Below are 18896 nucleotides of genomic sequence, written 5' to 3'. Positions count from 1 at the left end.
AGAGAGAGAAGGGCACAACGCGAGAAGAGATGGTAGCCTGATTCAGTGACAGGCTCTAAAATGGGAGGAGCGAAAGGCGCCTAGGCTAAGCAAAGACCACAGTGAGGAGTATAAAGATGGGAAGGAGAGAAGTTGAGGCAGAGGAGTAATAGGGCATCCGTAATCAAGAGTGGAGGGGATCAAAGTAACATGAGTGAAGGAAGAGTTTTGCGACTGAGCCCCGATATATGGGATAGATTTTTAAGATTCGAAGAGGGCGGAGAGCTTTTTTTTAAATGGGTAAAAATAGGTCTCGCCGGACATTTTTGGAGTAAAAAATAAACCCCAGAATTGCCAGAGGAAGGGCTTGGAGTGGGAGTGCCATATAAGAAGAGGGGGGGTAGGGGACCTACACGTCAGTGAGAGAAAAGGATGGAGAAAGTTTTTAGAGGAGAAAAGCGGAACCCATGGTTTGGGCCTGGGAAAGATACTAAAGAGTTTTGCAGATTGAAGAAATTGGTAGGATTTGGTAGGATGTGCCAGAGCATAAATGGTTAAACATCAACATACAGTGAGGGAGGGGGCTCCTGGTTAAAACTGAGAAAAATTCATTAAAACAAAAAGGGAAAAAGTGGTATGATCACACTGTTGTGGGAACCTTTCGATTGAGGAAAAAAAGATGATGTGACAGAGGCTTTTTTGACCGGGAAAAGTGTTTTGGGGAGAGGAAGGATTTTAAAGACCCCCCATTTTTCAACAGCCTAGAGAGGCAATTGTGGAGAATATGGTACCGCCATGTGTATCAATGCTTTTTTTAGATCAAAAAATATAGCTAGTACGGATCATGGCGTGCAAATGCAGATGTAATAATGTTAAAAAATGAGCAAGGGGGTCAGCTGTGTTCGGGCAGGCAAAAAACCGAATGGAAGGAGAGAGAAGATTGTGAGATCAAGATACCACTTTAAGCGGAAGTTCACCATTGCTCTAATAGTTTGCCAAGCAGATTTAGTGCAGGGGCGAAGTCTGAGGGGGGGTCCCAAAATTTATTGGTTCGGGAAAGGGATAAGAGCTCCCCAATTAGAAGGAAATTTTCTGATGCCCATATGGGGTTTGAAATTTTTAAAGGGAAGGATAAGGAGGAAGATGGGAGGCCGGAGCATAGGGAGGAATACCGTCAGGGCCCTTCATGAGTGTTGCGGACGACGTAGGGCAGAAGGATTTCAGAGGAATAAAATGGAGTTTATAGGACTAGCGGAGGAGGGGGGTTGAAGGTAATGGGGGGGTGTTCTCTGGTGGTTTTTAATAGAATAGAAGTGGGGAAAAAGGTGAGAACCATACCCCCCGGCTAAAAATAATACCCAGTTCATAAAGGACTTGGATAGGATCAGAAATGAGGGTATTTCGAATATGGGGGAGGGGGGGAGGATAGGGGGGTTTTCCCTGATAGTTTGGATCGGCCCCCAATGGTAATGGTAAGGGTTTTAAAAAGCAAGAGAAAGTGCTAACATCAAAGGGTTTATGTAGCACATAGTAAGTTAGGGAAGGGGGTTTGATTTAGTGATTAGTGTCTAAGCGGGTTTGGTGGGGAAAAGGGTTTTAGGGGGGGTGTGGTAAGGAGTTAGATTAGATGAAGGAAGTATGCGTTTGGGGAAAAGAAAATGGGTTTGTTGAAGCAGAAAAGTGTGGGATTCTGTAAGTATGTCGATGGGTTTGGGAGGCGGTGAAGGGGGGATAGGGGGGGGAAAGCAGAGGTAGGGTTTTTTCAAAAGGGCAGAAATAGGGGGGGATTAAAGGGGAAATTACATAAGGAAATAAGGGTGGATCAGATTGTGACATCAGATGGAGTGTTTTAGAGGGGTGTGGCCAAGCGGAGCGGGCGAGAGCGGTCCCCCCAACGTTGTTCCGATGAAAGGGAGCTGAGCAGGGGGAGATTGATAGTTTTACAGAATGGAATTTATTGTGCGGAGCTGCCCAAAAAAGATTCCCATCGATTAACAAGAAGGTCTTAAAGTGGGGGAATAACCCGGGCTGGGATCGTGAGATGTGGATATGTGGCCCCATAGAGGCTGGCGTGCTAGGATCTGTGTTCTTTCCCGGGGATTCCAAAACAGGGCGGACACCCAGCAAAATTTGATTGTTTTAGGATGTGGACAGGTTTAGAAAACCAGTTTGGATCTTACAAAAAAGGGGGGTTGGTGGTGTGTTTTGACTTTATGAGATTTAAAAGAGTAAGGGGATCAGTAAAAATTGTAAAAGGGGAAGAGCAAAGGAGTATATGTTTTTTGGAGCAAAAAGGAGTCATAAGTTCTGTAGAAGGACAGGATTCAGGGGGGAGTATTTGAAAGTAGAGTGGGAAAGTTTACGCAAAACCAGCACGGAGGGGGTTTTGGGAGCACAGTAATACGGAAACTAGGGGAAAGAGGGGCAGGCGGGGAAATTGTGAAAAGGGGACAGTAGGGGGGAAATTTTTGATTTTGGTGGGCGGGGAAAAAACGAAGAGCAAATAGGGGGTGGGGTTTTAGGGACAGAGAACGGGAGATTTGGAGGGGGGGGGAAAGGGGAATGGGAGAGGAGGTACCCATGTGGAGGAAAGGAGAGGTAAACATGGAGATGAAGCAAAGGGGTTTGGGGAAGTTAGTTTAGTGAGGGAAAAGTTGGGGGGAAAGAAATAGATCGGAGAGAGAAAAGGGCACAACGCGAGATAGAGATGGTATGCCTGATTCAGGTACAGGCTTCAAGGGAGAGGGCGAAAGGCGCAAAGTGCAGCGAAGACACAGTGAGGGTTTGTATAAAAGAGGGGAAAGGAAGAAGTTGAGGCAGGGGAGTAGATATGGCACCCGAATAAAGAGTGGAGGGATCAAAAAATGAAGAAAAGGAGATTTTTGCGATCGACCCCATGATATATGGGATGATTTTTTAAGATTGAAGACGGCGGAGAGTTTTTTTTTAAGGGTAGAATAGGGTCTCCCCCGGGCATTTTGGGAGCAAAAAAGCACTGGGAAATTTTCCCGGGGGGAACGGCTTTGGGGTGGAGTGTAATAAAAAAAGAGGGGGGTAGGGGACCTACACGTGACAGGGAAAAGGATGGAGAAAGATTTAAGGGGAGAAAAGGGGAAAGAGGTTTGGGGCCGGAAGATACTGATGAGTTTGCAGATTGAAGAAATTTTTTAGAGATTGGTATGGAGTCCCAGAGGCATAAAGGGTTTAAATCTCAAATATAGTGATGCCCGGGCTCCGGGGGTAAAACTGAGACAATATCTTTAACAACAAGAAGGAAAAAAGTGGATGAGCACACTGCCTTGTGGGAAACCCTTCGATTTGGGGAAAAAAGATGATGGGCAGGGGGCGATTTTGACCTGGAAAGGCGTTGGAGGGGGAAGGATTTATAAAGACACCCATGTTTCCACTAATGCCTAGGGGAGGACATTTGTGGAAAAGGTTACCGCCATGTCGATCATATGCTTTTTAGAAAAAAAAAAAAGTAGTACGGATTCATGGCGTGCAAAGCAGATGAATTATGTCTCAAAATGAAGGGGGTCAGCTTGTTTTGGCACGGGAAAACAGAATTGGGGAGAGAGAAGATTGTGAGTTAAAGTACCACATTAAGGGGAAGTTCCCCTTTCGTTTAATATTTTGCACAAGCAGTAGTTAGTGCGATGGGGCGATAGTCGAGGAAAGGTACCCGTTTTATTGGTTTCGGGAAGGGAAGGATAAGAGCTTCTCCCCAAATTTAGAAGGGAAAATTTTTCCTGAGTCCATTGTGGTTGTAAATTTTTAATGAAGGGAAAGGAGGAAGATGGGAGTTGCCGGAGCAACGGTAGGAATAGTCAGGGTTCATGGTTTTCGGCAGATTGTGGGGAAAGTAAGATTTTCAGAAAAAAAGGGGGCTTTAGGGGGTCATCAGAGGATGGGGGAAGGTAAGGGGGGTACGTTTTTTTGGTGGTTCTTAAAAAGAGAAGGTGGAGAAAGGGAAAACCACTAGGGGACCGCTGAAATAATCACCCAGTCATTAGCGATTGGAGGGACAGAAATGAGGGATTTCAAATATGGGGGGACGGGGGCAGGATGGAGGGTTTTTGCCTGATAGTTTATGAATTTGGCGCCAAAATTTGGATAGATGTAGAGGAGAATTTATGAAAATAAATTTTTCCAGTATTTTTTTACTATTCGGATGTAGATGGAGATAGGCAGATCTCTTTTAAAGGGGATAAAGGGTGATAGTGTTTGGAGTACCTCTCTTTTCGGTAACGTTCCAGGCGCACGTTTTAAGCGAAGTGCTTAGTGAATCAGAATTTCCCCCATGGAAAACATTTGGAGGGATAGGTCTTGGGGTTTTGAGGGAACTGTATGTGCAGTCTTAAGATGTATTTGTGAAACCGTTCATTTCGAAAAGGGGGTGAGGGAGGATGGAGGGATATGAATAGCAGAGAGTGAAGGAAAGTATGCCCGTCGGGTTTTCAAAGCACCGGTGGGGAGTTGGAGTGGTACTATGAAGTAGGAGAAAGGAGAACGGAAAAGGGGCATATAGGAAAGTGGTCTAAAAATGACCCGTGGAAAAACTAATGAAAAGAAGGGAGCTTTGAAAAAAGGGGAATGCATGAAAAAAAATTGCGTGGTGTATCAAAGGTGTGGGGCAATCGAATTTTGAAAGTAAAAGGGCAGCTTTTGGAGGGGAAAGCGCTCTAGAGATCGGCCCCGGGGGTTTTTGAAGAATCACCCCCTAGAGTGTGGCGGCAGTTTAAAGCCCAACTAGAGGAAAGGTGGTTGAAGTTGGGAAATTAGATTTTCAAAAGAACAAAAATCAAAGGGTGGGAAGGGGGGAAGTAGATGAAATCATGTGTCCAACGATGAAGGAAAATACGGATAATGGCAAGGGACATTGGTTGAAAGGGAGGTGTGAATAAAGGGGTTTTTTGATTTATAAGTATGGGTGAGACATAAAGGGAATGGGGGAAGAGACAAAATGATAATTGGGGATTGGTATGGAGGAGTGAAAAAAAGGGGCCTTTAAGGGATACAATAGGATTTAAGAGGAAAGGATATGACGAAGGGAGGTCTGGGGAGCGGAAACCGCGAATATTCCAATGAAGGTAGTTTTAATTTACTGATATAGATTACTAGGTTGAAGGGTTTGAGGGGGAAGAAGCAGAGGGGGGGAAAAGGATTTAGAGGTCTGAGATGGGAGAGGTTTTGGGGGGTTGGGGTTTTTACTAGGAGGGGATTAGGAGATGGAGGGTCTGAGGAAGGGGGTACGGGACATAAAGGGGTTTACGTGTGTTTTAGGGGGAGTGGAAGGGATAGAGGGAGGGGAGGGTTTAAAGGGGCGGGGTTGGGGTTTGGGGGGGTGGGGTGTGTTGGGGGGGGGTAGGAGATTGGGTGTGGGAGGATATTTTTTAGGAGGAGGGTGGATATCAGAGTTACTGGGTGTGGAAAGGGGCCCGGAGTTGTATTTGGGGTTTAGCGTAGTTTTTATGAGGTAACTTTAAATTTTCAAGGTTTTCTGAGGAGTTTTGTTTGGGGATTTTTGGGGATAAAGGATTTCTTTTGAGGGGGGGGAAAAAGAGGACTGGGGTCTCAAGCATAGGGGCAAAGGGAAAAGGGGGGTGATTGTGGTAGGGGGAAGAGGGGGTGGGAACGTTGTTCTGTTGTACGGGTTGTGCGGGAGGGAGAGGGGAAGGTGTTGGGGGGGTATGGGATTAAGTATTGTAGTAGAGATGGGGGTCTGGATTTGGATGGCAGAAGAGTTTTTATGGGGGAAAGAGGAGGTAGAAGGGGTGGGGGGTTTAGGAGAATTGGTAGAGTGAGCTATTACTGGGTAAGGAGTAAGAGAGTAAACCCCGCGACGTGCTTCTGTTGGCTTACGTAGTGTGAGTCCAAATTTGAATCTGAGTTTCTACCCCAGACCAAATTTAGGTGGGACAGCCCCCATAAAATACATTATGGGGGAGCCCAGTTGGCACATGTGGTGATTTTTGCAGGGCAGTTGATCGGGTATGGCCCCGTGGGCACATAGGGGCATTGGGGTGGAAGGCAATGTTTGGCTGGGGGTCCCAGACGCAAAAGTTTTGGCACGACGTGGAGGAGGTTTGGGATGGCGAACAGGGAGGGATTTTCCTCCCATGAGCGTTAAAGGGAAGGTCAGTAAGGAAGGTTTAATTTGGATGTTTGAGGTTTCTTTTGAGACCTCTGGGGGGAAGGAGTAGCATTGCACGAGTTGCCATAGTTGTGAGACAGGGAAGTTTTTCTTCTCCACAATCGACCAATCTTTGTCATAGATTGGGCAATTTTTGGGAGATTTAAACGTTCCGGTGCAAGTATTTAGGGGTTTGGATGGGGTACCATATAGGTCTGTTAGTTTTTAAGCTATAGCTTGGTTTCGGAGTTTCGTGACAAGACGGGACGGTCGGGCGGGTGGCTACGGAAAGACTTTACCCATTGTTTTTTAGACATTGTTGGAAGAGAAGGTGTTTTCAGAGTAGGGGCTGTGGGGGGGATCACGAAAAATCCCCGGGCCCCTTTGGTGCGCTGAAGAGGGTTTTTCAAAATTTTGTAGAGATAGGGGGGTAAGGGCGGGGGGCGAAGAAGATGGGGGAGGTTGAGGGGGTAGGTTAGGGGGTGGGAAAAAAAAGGGTTAAGGTATAATAAGGGGGGATGGGGGGGTTTATGTTGGAGGTTGTGGGGGGAGGGTTGAAATTTAGTTGTGGGAGAGTGGAAATGTTCCCTTTAAGGGTTGATTTTTGGCTACTGTAATGTAGGTATTTATGAGGGGGATTATTGCAGGTTTGGAGCCGGTCAAAGGAGAGCCTGGGGGTCAGGGAATCGGATGGGTTACATTGGGGCTATTGATAAAGGGGGAAGCCTCATGCCCCCCATAGTGGGGAGATAAGTCGAGGGTGAGCCCAAGGTTGGGGAGTCCCCATATTGGGTCCCAGTCTCCGCCTCCTAAGCCCCCACGACAACAACGGGCAAGGGATTGGGGGGGGGGGGGGTGTAGGAACGTCTTGGGAGGGAGGGGAGGGGCAGAGCGAGTGACATTACTGGAATAGGGAGTAACTGAAAAACATCGTCGACGTGCTTCCTGTAGGGAGCAAGTCCAAGTCTGAATCTGAGAATTGCCACCGCACTCAAATTTGTAGGTGAGGCAGCCCCTATAAAATAAATTATGGGGGCCGCCACAACTGGAATTTGAGTGCAGAGCAGTTTGATTTAGTATGACCTGGTTGGGCACAGAGGGTATCTGGCTCTGGAACGGCAATGTTTGGCACGATGTCCCAAACGCCAACAATTTTGGCATTGACGGGTTGATATGGTCGGACAGGGAGGAATTCTCCACCAATGTAAATATTAAAGAGAAGGTCATGTCTTCAGAAAGTAATTTTGGCAATGTTAGTGGGGTTCTTACGATGACCTCTGGGAGGCATGGAGTAGCACTGTACTGATATAGCATCACAGTCCGTGAGACAGGCAACCAAGTCTTCTGCACAATCCGACAAATTTTTGTTATAGGTAGAGTGAGTTCCAGTGCAGGTATTGAGGGTTGGGTGTGTGGTTCTGCAGGTATGGGGTTAGCATTATCACCTCGATAGGTTAGAGTTGATAATGCTAAATTTGGGTTTCAGATGTGACGACACGGGAACGGTCGGTCGGCTTCGGAAAGAGACCTTGCCTACTTTTTTTTGGAGCATTGTTGAAGAGGAGTGTGTCAGAGTAGGGAGCTGTGGGGGGGGGGGATCACGACAATCAGTCCCATTTGGTTGGGCTAAATACAGTATTTAAGATATTTGTAGAGATGGGTGTGTGTGGAAGAGGGAGGTAGTATTATGGAGGGATGGGCAATATGGCTGTATAGTAGTAATAAGGGAGGATAGCGTAGTTGAAGATTGTGCTGGTAGAGGTGAAGCTGAGCATGTTGAGAGAATAGGAATATATCCTGGAGACAGTGTTGATTTGGGGGATAAAGTACTAGTAGGCATGAGGAGGGGTAGTAGTTGCAGTGTTCGGCGCCCGTGGTCAGGGAATCTGGAGAGTGAATTGATGGGACAAGCCTCATTGCCCTAACAAGGGTACATCATATTGGCCATGGTAAGCTGGGGAGAGAGTCCACCACTCAGGGTCCTTTGAGGGGAAAGGGCTAGATAAACTAAGCAGGGGACTACCGTGCCCATGGCTCCCTCAGGCCGTTTAGGACTGGCACAAAGTCGGCCTTTATTCTTTCAGCATGGTTCTCACGCCTCAGGAAATAGATAGTCGTAGGGGTTGGGAAAGGACGGAAACGAAAATGCAGGAGGGGGACACAGACCATGCAAAATTAGTTCAGTCGAGGGCTGAGGATATCCCAGCATTGGGTCCACAGTCCGTCTCCTAAGTCCCCACGACACAACAGGCAAGGGATTGGGGGGTAATAATTATAATAATAATAAAGACCGGTGGGTGTTTTCAACATTAGGTATACCTGATGGGCAACAGCAGCAGTAAAGAGAATTTCTAGTAAGCCCACAGACTGTGTTCCCCAAAGTTGAAACTCACGACATTAGCCATACCACACCCCACTTACTGTCAGTCACAGCTGGCTACTCAATGCAGCACTAAGAGTTATAGGTTACTTTAAAATTTGTCCAGATGGCATGCCCATTGGCATGCCCAATTGTGTGGATGGGACCAAAAAAATAAAAAATAAAAGAAAAAAATAAAATACTACTACTAATACTAATAATAATAACAATAAACCCATCTTACAGTTCAGACTAAATTCAAGTCGCATTTTCAAGTTTATTGCTACTCATACTACCAGCCAAAGCATTGTTACTCAAAGTAGCTGACAAGCTTTGTCAATCAAAAATTTGATCAAAAAGGATAAATGAAAGAACACTCGTTAATATTTCATGAAATTCCTTCTCACTGGTGTATATCTTGACATGCACACAATTCTGGGAATGCCAACTTCACTCAAGCCAAGTAACCATGTCTTCTCAATACAAAATTAAAGGGTGAGGGGACAAACGATCATGTATACGCTGGGAAGACACTTCATATGCACCCACAAAGTTATGGTGGAAAAAGGGTTCATACTACAGAACTGCTTGCTTGAAATTTATTATCTTCATTACTCACGACCCAATACAAAAGCTACCAATGGTTTGTCTCCCTGACTTACAAAATTCTAACCTGCTACTGTCTTATAAAATATCTATTTAAATTTTTTCATCATTTTAAAGATAATTTTTTCTTATCATGATTGTAAAAAAAAAAAAAAAAAAAGGTAATCATGATACTTAATAACCAGCCCACTTATCAGAAACAAAATGAAAATAAAAAAATAAAGTGAATATCTCCTTTAAAATGTTAATGACAATGTGACCACTGACACACTTCACACTGTTGGGATACAAATCTCTAATACTAAAATAAATCTTTTATATGCTTTTCTTGGGTTATCAGGTACAGCATCAAGAAGAGCCTTCCAGCAAGATAGTGAATCATTTAAAACACACATGATTGTTAACCTATATTACATTAATCAAAAGCAAGTACATAGGGAACTTAGGTAATTATATTTTAAAGTTGAAAAAATAATAATAAAATAAAAATAATAATGAATAAAAAATAAAAAATAAATGAAGGAATTAAAACAAACAAAATAAAAATACTTTGAAATTAACATACTGGACATTAAACAATTCATAGTTTAAGTGGACCCTATTTTTGCATGTGGAGTTCTTGTCCATTCAATGGTTAATTTGCACTATACAACTCGTAACCTGTTAACCTAAATGGCAAAGCACTCCGATGCACCTCAGGTTTCATGTCCAGTATATGACCCCCCCCCCCCCTTTGTTTTTTTTGTGTTTTTTTTTTTTGTTTTTTTTTGTTGTTTTTTGTTTGTTTAATTAAGAATACAAACAAGTTAGAAACCATTCCTGGTAGGTGATATGAAAAAAATAAAAATGAAAATTATAAAAAAAATTAGCTTGTAGATCATACCAACCAAAAGTACACATTCTTTGATATCTAAAACAAGGAGGGAGGTGCTGGGTTAGGAGGAGAAATTAAATTTACTTGTGTCCCTCTTCCTATATGCTTTGAAGCACAAAGAGGGAGGGAAGGGGAAGTGTCTGGCAGTGTATATAATCGACCTTAATCATCTCAAAATGCATGATTATCATGTTTCCTCTGTGGTTGGGAATAGAGCGTAAATCACTAGTTGATCAAGACCTCAAGCATCAATAAGATAACCATCAACTCTGTTAACAATGACTAGCTAAGAAATTCAACTCTAGACCCACACTGTAATCATGAATATTGAGCAAAAAAGAGATCTGCAATACCACACTTTTGAGCAATCCTGGCAAAACTTTTTAACCGGTTATTCAAATAGTGAAACATAATTTTACTTTTTTTTTCCTTTTTTTTTTTTTTTTTTTTCCCTCAAATTAAATGATGAATGGATTGCTTTTCATTCATTTGGGTTTGGTGGTGAGCTTCTGCCTTGTGAACATAGGTTGGTCTCTTGGTGAAGGGGAATCTCTCAGCAATATTAAGGAGTGCATATCCTGAAACAAGAATATTAAAAATTACAAGTTAGGTCTAGTTACTGGACAAATAATCAAAATATGCATTTATAATCTGACTGTCAGCATGTAATGCTTGTCATACTAAAACTCCTCTGTACCATATACAAAATAGTTATCAAACAATTTATTTATAATGTAACAAGCTTTAAAAAAAACTTACTTTTGTGCCCTATATATGCTTAGTCACATTTCCTGCTAGAGCACTTCATGCACTGGCTCCTTGAAGCAAAGTTCAGAAACTTGCAGTCACTGCATTCCCAGTCACCAGGTCGAGCACGACCACCCTCTGGAAAATTTGATTTGTATATTGCATAGTATATATAAAAACCTTTTCCCAAATCTGAACTTTTACCTGTACTTTAAATACATTTTTTTTTAAGGGAAATTAACATAGGAAGCATTAACCAAGTAACCTGTTCCTAAACATTCTTCCAAATAATTCTACACCCACAGCATAGAATAAGATCTCTACATTATTATTATTATTATCTTTTTTTTTTTTTTTTTTTTTTTTTTTTACAAATCTTAATATCTTGTTTATGGCTTATTGTTTAATAAAAGAGACTTGGGAGGGCAAACTTCTACCATGGATTCAAATGGTTTTCATTGAAGCTCCAAAGGCCAATACAAACATTTAACAAAGTACATACCTATGGGGACTTTGCAACTGTAGCAGAAACCACGTGTGCATAGTTGCTAAATGAACAGTGGGCAATCCCAATCTCCAGGCCTGCTGCCGCCTCCGCCACCACCACCACCACGAGGGCTAGAGAAGTCACCCCCTGCAACATCTAAGACCACAACAGAAAAATTTTAAAAATTTGTGTGTGCTCTACCATTACAATTTTCTAGAAGTGCAATTCCTCTTACACAAAGGAACAGTAGAACCCTATCCAAAGCTACAGTGAAGAGGTATCATCAATAACCAGTCGAGAAAACTATGAAGGAAAACCATTAAAATAGATACTGTTCCATTCAATATTTAAGAGAAAAATATTGGTGATGAAACCTTGAACACACCCTACTCTGTCTCATTTCTGCTCACTACAAAAACTATCACTTTTCTTTGCCCTTCCCTTCATTCCTCTTAAGTTCATAATCTGAATGTCAACACACTGAATGCCCAAGATGCATAAACTAATTAAATGTGTACACCACACTACTGTATACTCTGAATGGAGCAATTCAAGATGTCAGGCTCTCTCCCTCACCTTTTTTTATGTGGAAATGGAAAAAATAGTTCCTTTATCAACAAGTTTCTTTTTAAAGTCCACCCCCCACCCTCTCCCTTTCGACACAATCACAGTAGTTTCCCTGTAGGTACGGGAATATATACCAGATTTTATACTTATTAATCATAACCTATATAATATATATATATATAATATATATTATATTATATATATATAAATTATATTTTTATATATATTTATATATATATTAATATATATATTTTTAAATATATTAATATTATATATATATAAAATTTTATATATATATATAATTTTTTTTTTTTTGCCAGTTTGAACTATAGCCCAAAAATTTGAGATGATTTCGTGCAAATGTAAGAGCATTTCCCATCAAAAAAAAACTGGGTCCCATATATCCTGAAACTTTACTCAAATTTTAAATGAATTTTTGTTTCCTATTGTGCAAAAAAATAAATTTTGTTCTGACAAAGGGTCCCCAAAAAGAATAAAGGGTGAAAAAAAAAAAAAAAACATAAAAACTATCTTTTGTTTTTGATATTTTAAATAATTTTGCCTGTCTTACCTACTGCTTAATTCAGCAAAATTCATCCACTTTTTTGAAAATAAACATCTAAATGAAAGAGTTAAACAAATTTTCAAAACCTAGGGGGGAAACGTCATGGATATCCCCTTTCTTTAAAAACAATTCAAAATGCTGTGGAAAAAATTTTTTCCCATTTTTTGTAGTTGTGAGGGAGGAGAGGCACAAAGGGAGAGGGAGGGGGAAGAGAGGGGGACGGAAAGGAAAGGCAGAGGGAGAGGGGAAGAGGGGGAGGACGGAGAGGAAAGGCAGAGGAGAGGGGAAAAAGAGGCAGATGGACGAGGAAAAGGGAGAGGGGAGGGAGAAGGGGAGGGAGAAGGGCAGACTGGAAGGGAAAGGCAGAGGGAGAGGGAGAGGGGAGGGGAGAAGGGCAGACTGGAAGAGGAAAAAGGCAGAGGGAGAGGGAGAGGGAGAGGGAGAAGGGCAGACTGGAAGAGGAAAGGCAGAGGGAGAGGGGGGAGGGAGAGGGAGGAAGGGCGATGGAAGGGAAAAGGAGAGGGGGGAGGGGAGGGAGAAGGGCCCGCTGGGGAAAAAAGGAAAGGAGAGGGGGAGGAGGGGAGGGGGAAGGGCAGACTAAAAGGGAAAGGGGAGAGGGAGAGGGAGAAGGGCAGACTGGAAGAGGGAGGGAGAGGGAGAGGGCAGATGGGGAAAAGGGGAAGGGGGGGGGAAGGGGAGATGGAAGAAGAAAGGCAGGGGGAGAGGGAGAAAAAGGGGAGACTGGGAAGAAGAAAAGGCAGAGGGAGGGGAGAAGGGGAGACTGGAAGAAAAAAGGGAGAGGGGGGGGGGAAGGCAGACTGGGAAAAAGAAAGGAGAGGGGGGAGGGGGAAGGCAGATGGAAGAAGAAAGGCAGAGGGGGAGGGAGAAGGGGCAGACGGAAGAAGAAAGGCAGAGGGGAGGGGGAAGGAGACTGGAGGAAAGGCAAAGGAGAAATGATACCAAATTTAATAAAGTAAGTTTTAAAATAAATAAGACCGTTAAGCTTTTAAAAGCAACAAAAAGACGATAGACTTCGCACTCCCCCTTTAATTTTTACCATACAGGGTAAAAACCTTTATAAATATCTAGAAACTTTAGCCACAAATAGTACACAACTTCTAAAAACCCACAAACCCCTCCTAGTATCCCACCCCCCAGTTTGGGGGGGGGGAAAAAAAAAAAACCCCCCCCAAACATAAAACAGCATACCTCTGGGGCAAGGACACTTTTGGCAAATCCAGCAAAGAGAAGTTATGGTTTTTGCACCGGGGAAAACCCAGCCCCCGGGGCGCATATCACGGACCCCACCTCCCCCACCACCTACCGTCCCCCAGACCCAAAGGAGTCCATATCTATACAAAAAAAAATAACAGTAAAAAGTGGTGGAAAAAAAAAAAAAAAAAAAAAAAAAAAATCCCCCACTTAATTTGTTTGATATAAATTAATAAATAATAAATAATCTATCTTCAAAGTTCTTATTGTATACATGTACTTATCTTTCCACTTGCCTATCATTCCTTAATCTTACTAGCCTATTCACTTTCACTTGTATATACTACTCTTGACTTTCACTTTTAAACTGAAAGAAATGCTACTTTGTTAACACTTGGCTGAAAATAACAGAAAAAGAAATAGAAAATGAAAAGGAAGAAAATTAAAATGAAATAACACAAACTACCAGACAAGAAAAGGAAAAAAGGTAGAAGGAAAAATCTGTCAAGGTTTCCTAATATTCCAATTATATGGAGCCTCTCCCCCAGCACTCGACCACAATTTACTCTACCCATAAGTGACCCCCCCCCCCTTCTCCTTTGTATGTCCCTGTTACTTGGAACAAGCAGATTAATTCAAGGACCCCCCCCCCCCCTTCAAATGCCTTAGGGTTAGTAATCAGAGTGAATGTCTGCATTGTATGACAATTTCACATGACATACTATATATAATCACAACTTCACCCTTCACTGCCAGGTGGCATGTACGTACATACCATGGCATGCCTGGAAATATATTCCAGGTGGCATGTGTATATGTGCCATGGTGCGCCAGTCCCGTTTTCCAGGGACATGTATGATTATGCCATGCACACTACGGTGCCAACACAAGTAGCAGGGCCCGGGCCACTACAAATACAGCTCAGGAGGGAGGGCTTTCGAATCGGGAAACCACCCGGCAGCAATGGGTTAATATACAGAGGTATGAGAGTATTTCATTACTCAACTACCATCAGATCTAAAAAGCGGTAATATTGTTTTGCAAACTCTTGCATTTGTTCATAATATTGAAGTATTGGACATAAGTATTGCATACTTGGCCAAATATATAGAGAAGAGGTATCAGGCAACTAAAACCATTCAAGTAGTGATGAATTATTAATAGGCCATAATTTACAAATCTTTGTATTTGCTATAAAAAAAAAAAAAAAAACTAACATTAAGACTTGCTCAGTGATGCTAACAAATGCTACAAAAGCCAAAAAAATTAAAGAATGACCAAGAACCGAAGTCCAAAACATTTTCCAATCTCTCCCAATTTGCAAACAAGTTTTTCTTTTTTGAAGATGAGATTATGTTAGCTTCCCTACACCTTTCAACAGCAAGACCTATAGATCCTTAATTCTGATATATTACAACTTATTTTGCACTGGCCATTTTATATAGTGGTGCCCCACAGTTATTATTCAATGTACAAATAAAACTGCTTACAATATTCAATATCAAACAACTGACCCACAAAATCACAGTCAGGTGTGAATTACATCAAACAATCTATCTCCCTAATTGTGATACCTCAGCTGCAAGCATTATTAAGTGGATCCCACTTTCATGAAAATTGGCTGTACTACAGTACAAGAAAATTATAGACTTAATGTTACCCCATCAGCAAGATGGACATGCATTGTCCATTGATTTTATTTCATTGTTTCCATATCCTGTCTTCGCCAGCAATTAGTCCCCCCATGGAGTTCGTTACTAGGCCTACCCGATTTCAGCCATTTTCTCATTCCTCAGCTTTCTCTATCTGATGAAACTTGCTAACAAAGTGAGATCACACAGCCCCCTGCACCGGGCTACTGTCTGGTTCACATCCAGGCTCTTCGATCCATCATACAGCTGCTTGGGATCCCTGGGCTTATGCTATGGCATGACATCATCCAGTGTGAATGTCTATTCCCGAAAGCAACAATTTTCCTTGACGTTTTGTAATTTTGCCACAAGTATTTGATTCAATTTTAATAGTAAACTTTCCAATAAAAGGATTTATTTTTTTTCTATTAAATTCTTATAAAATGTTCATTTGTTAACTTAATTCTGGACTTGTAAGGAAAATGACTTCAAACCTTCTCAAGTTTGAACAATCATTTGTATTTAAGTGTGATCAAATGAACAGCTCATGGCATTACCTCAAATTTGATATTCACAGATAGCCTGTGTGTTGTTGGAGCCTTTATGTAACAATGTAACGAAAACCACATTGGACAAGGTATATGTACCTGCACTAACTAGTGTCAATGGGTTAAGTGCCAGTTTAACATTTAAACTGAGCATTCACATTGAGGTGGCAACATGTACCCTTAGCTGATAAACAATATATCACTGTTTACACTAGTAACTTGTATGATTACAGGTTGTTTGCACATGAAACACGCATGCACGAACACATGTTATACGTGCATACCATGTATAGCACATGGTGTACACGTGTGCGTATGTGCAAAATAGAAATTTAAGTACTACCCTTTGGATTCGTCACTTCAAACAAGCTGTGCCGAGATGCATAGTTGATGAATTTGCAGCTTGGGCAGTCCCAATCTCCAGGCTTTCTGCTGTTCCGCCCAACCACTGGAGTAACGGTCCCTCCCCGAGTCCTTGTCTGAATAACGGTCCCATCCTCCAGCTGTGTGATGAAACAAGTTCAAATTTGAAGGGGCAGAAATTGGTACTAAAACTTCACACAGCCCCTTCTACAATATGAAAGTACATACTATTTGGAAAACCTTCTTAGGTCAGATGTTATTTATTTACTGCTGGGTAAATGCATGCAATTTAGATTCAGAAACTCCCAAATACCATGGTCTACAGAGAGGTTTTAAGTAGTATTTGATCATTTGAATCAAACTTGGAAAAATGTGCATGGTTTGAATAGTAGTTACCTCTTGTCTACAGTGTGTTAATAGGTACCCAATACTAAGTGGGAATCTTTGGCCCTTTCATTAAGGAGGGGGGAGAGGGGGATAATGTTGTAGATACTATCCAATATGTAAACTATCATTCTTAAATATTGTCTTCTATTTATATGAGCTTCAAATGACCATGTCAAAAAAATTTCAAAAAATTACAAGCCATCTTCTAGGAAGAAAAAAGTCCCAAATAGAAAAATGGAAAATTGTAGAACTGTAAACCACGGGTGTTTAAATAAATAAACCATATGGACTTCTGTTTGCATGAACTACACTTGCTTTTCCGGGTTTCTCTCTTTGTTAAGCAGATCCCTTTCAATACTGAACATTACAAGTTAGTACTACACAAAACATCAAATTGGTTTACAATATGTTATCTACGCATACTTGCCTAATAAGATCTTTCCTGTGGTAGTTCAGACCAGATACCTTTATAAAATTCAACATCTGAGATCTAGCATATTTTGTAGATAATTTTCATTGGGAATAATTCAGGGAATGGGAGTAACTAACTATGGCTAACCTATTTTTGGAAAACCAACAAAACATTGAAGAGGTATTTTTTTTAAATCAATACCATATTCTTTACAATCTTTTGTCAAGATATTAGAAATTGGGGGTAATAATTTCTTAACAATTATAATAACTTTTTAAATTCGTACAAGTCTTACAAGTGGAAAGTCTCACCCATATAATTAGACAAAATGAAACACTACATGCTATATTTGTTTATCCAAATTTATTAGAATTCAAACCTGAACCTTATCTTCTAAAAAGAGACTGTTGACACACAAGACCTTTTTGTATGGTGTCATTATATAGTACAATGGACATTGCTGTCAATTTCATCTATTATAAAATTTTCAAGCAATATTCCTGCACTAACACTAGGCATTATAAAACAAAAAATAGACAAGCAGTCCTGTTCTCCAAAACCAAGACACTTCACCCCACATACATATATCTTGCATTAACACTGTATAAACAGCACATATGAGGAAGTCCAATACAGTCCCCCAGCAGGAAAATGTTCTGCTATCAACATCAAATTTACATAACTGACTATACATCTTAGTGCAAAATCCGAAAAGTTAGCAAGACTTAATAAACCTTTGAAACAAAATGCAACCTAAAGTACAATTTAGCACAATACTTGTAACCTTTACAGCAATTGCAGTCACTAAAAAATTTCCTAGTCTTTATCAATAAGCTTGTACTATTCTTTTCCTCCCCACAAGCCTATACTTTGCTTCTCATTTTCCTCATCATCCACTAACTTAATAGTTATGGGAAAAAAAGTATAACAAGGCAACAGAGAAGTCATCATAATTATGAGTACTAAAATATGAAGATCATATAACCAGACCTGCATCTGGTATAAGCAAAAAAAGATGGGAGTAGTATGTTCAGCTTTTGACATGTATGCATCTCTTGACCAGGAAAAAATGGGTAACACCAAACTAACATGGATATAGCAACAAAAAATAAATGGGAACTCAACAGTAAACTACAGTATACATTTTTAGTTTTAGAAACTTGCCTAAATTAGTTTAAATTCAAAAAACAAAACCCAAACCCAAACCCACTGTGGCAATGTAAATGAAAAACAAAGACAAGTTAAAACTTCCATGATTTAAGACCCCCCCCTCCACATGCACAAGACTATCATGAATTTTTCTTTTGATGTCTGCATGTGCATTTGCATGCACATGTATTGCATGTGGATGAGGGAGTGGGATATCTATCTCAATGGTTTATTCCAACAAAAAGCTGAAAAACTCCCGGTTTTTACCCTTAACTGCCCAAAATGAATCATCACTATCTAGCTGATTAATGAAAAAGGTTAACACCTGTATCCAGTGATGCATGCTAGATGTGGGCAACCTCATAAGGCCATCCTGCCTTATGCCAGAGTATTTTTAGGGGTTGTTGATCCCGGAAGATTTCAACAAAAAAATCAATTTTTTCTCTCCCCCAGTGATATTGGACCCGTAATGTGTACCCTATGTCCTTTATAGGGCGCTTGTTCTCAAAGGGTTAATATTGTCCCCTATCAAGAGATTAAACTGAAATGGAGAGGCGAGACAAAACCAAGAACACAAACCCCAAAATTAACACACATGCCCCAAACAAAACTGCTGCATTTCAGGGGCAAAAGGTTATTTAGAAAAATTTAATGAAAATCTAGAAAGATGGCTACAGATCCCTTGGGTTTTTCACTTTATGCTCATCATAAAATTAGAGGGAATTTACATTAATAAATTAGAAATTACATGTAAAAATTACATTTTTCAAACAATGAACCACAAAAGCAAAATTTCCAACAATGAAAGTGTGTTTAAAAAAGAAGCTTTACAAGGCAACTTAAAAACTTCCCAATTAGTCAATTGTATTGGGATTTT

General features: G+C 41.1%; 1 non-coding gene and 1 pseudogene across 2 annotated transcripts; one reads left to right on the top strand and one right to left on the bottom strand.

Annotated features, from left to right (window-relative positions):
- Positions 1–8566: 8566 nt before the first annotated feature.
- LOC119595361 lies at positions 8567–8623 on the top strand. Its single transcript, XR_005230704.1, has one exon. It is a non-coding gene; the product is annotated as a U7 small nuclear RNA (small nuclear RNA).
- Positions 8624–8851: 228 nt separating this feature from the next.
- Positions 8852–16941, bottom strand: LOC119595268 (annotated as a pseudogene). The gene is made up of 7 exons (XR_005230690.1): positions 16882–16941; positions 16468–16474; positions 16052–16211; positions 13527–13669; positions 11201–11341; positions 10711–10836; positions 8852–10529 (listed from the first exon to the last, which is right to left on the bottom strand). The product of XR_005230690.1 is annotated as an E3 SUMO-protein ligase RanBP2-like (transcript).
- Positions 16942–18896: the final 1955 nt, after the last annotated feature.

Source organism: Penaeus monodon, chromosome 35 (genome assembly GCF_015228065.2).
Source record: "Penaeus monodon isolate SGIC_2016 chromosome 35, NSTDA_Pmon_1, whole genome shotgun sequence".
NCBI classification, from domain to species: Eukaryota; Metazoa; Arthropoda; class Malacostraca; order Decapoda; family Penaeidae; genus Penaeus; species Penaeus monodon.
The sequence above is the reverse complement of the archived record's forward strand: the minus strand, read 5'-3'. Positions and strand labels throughout refer to the sequence as shown.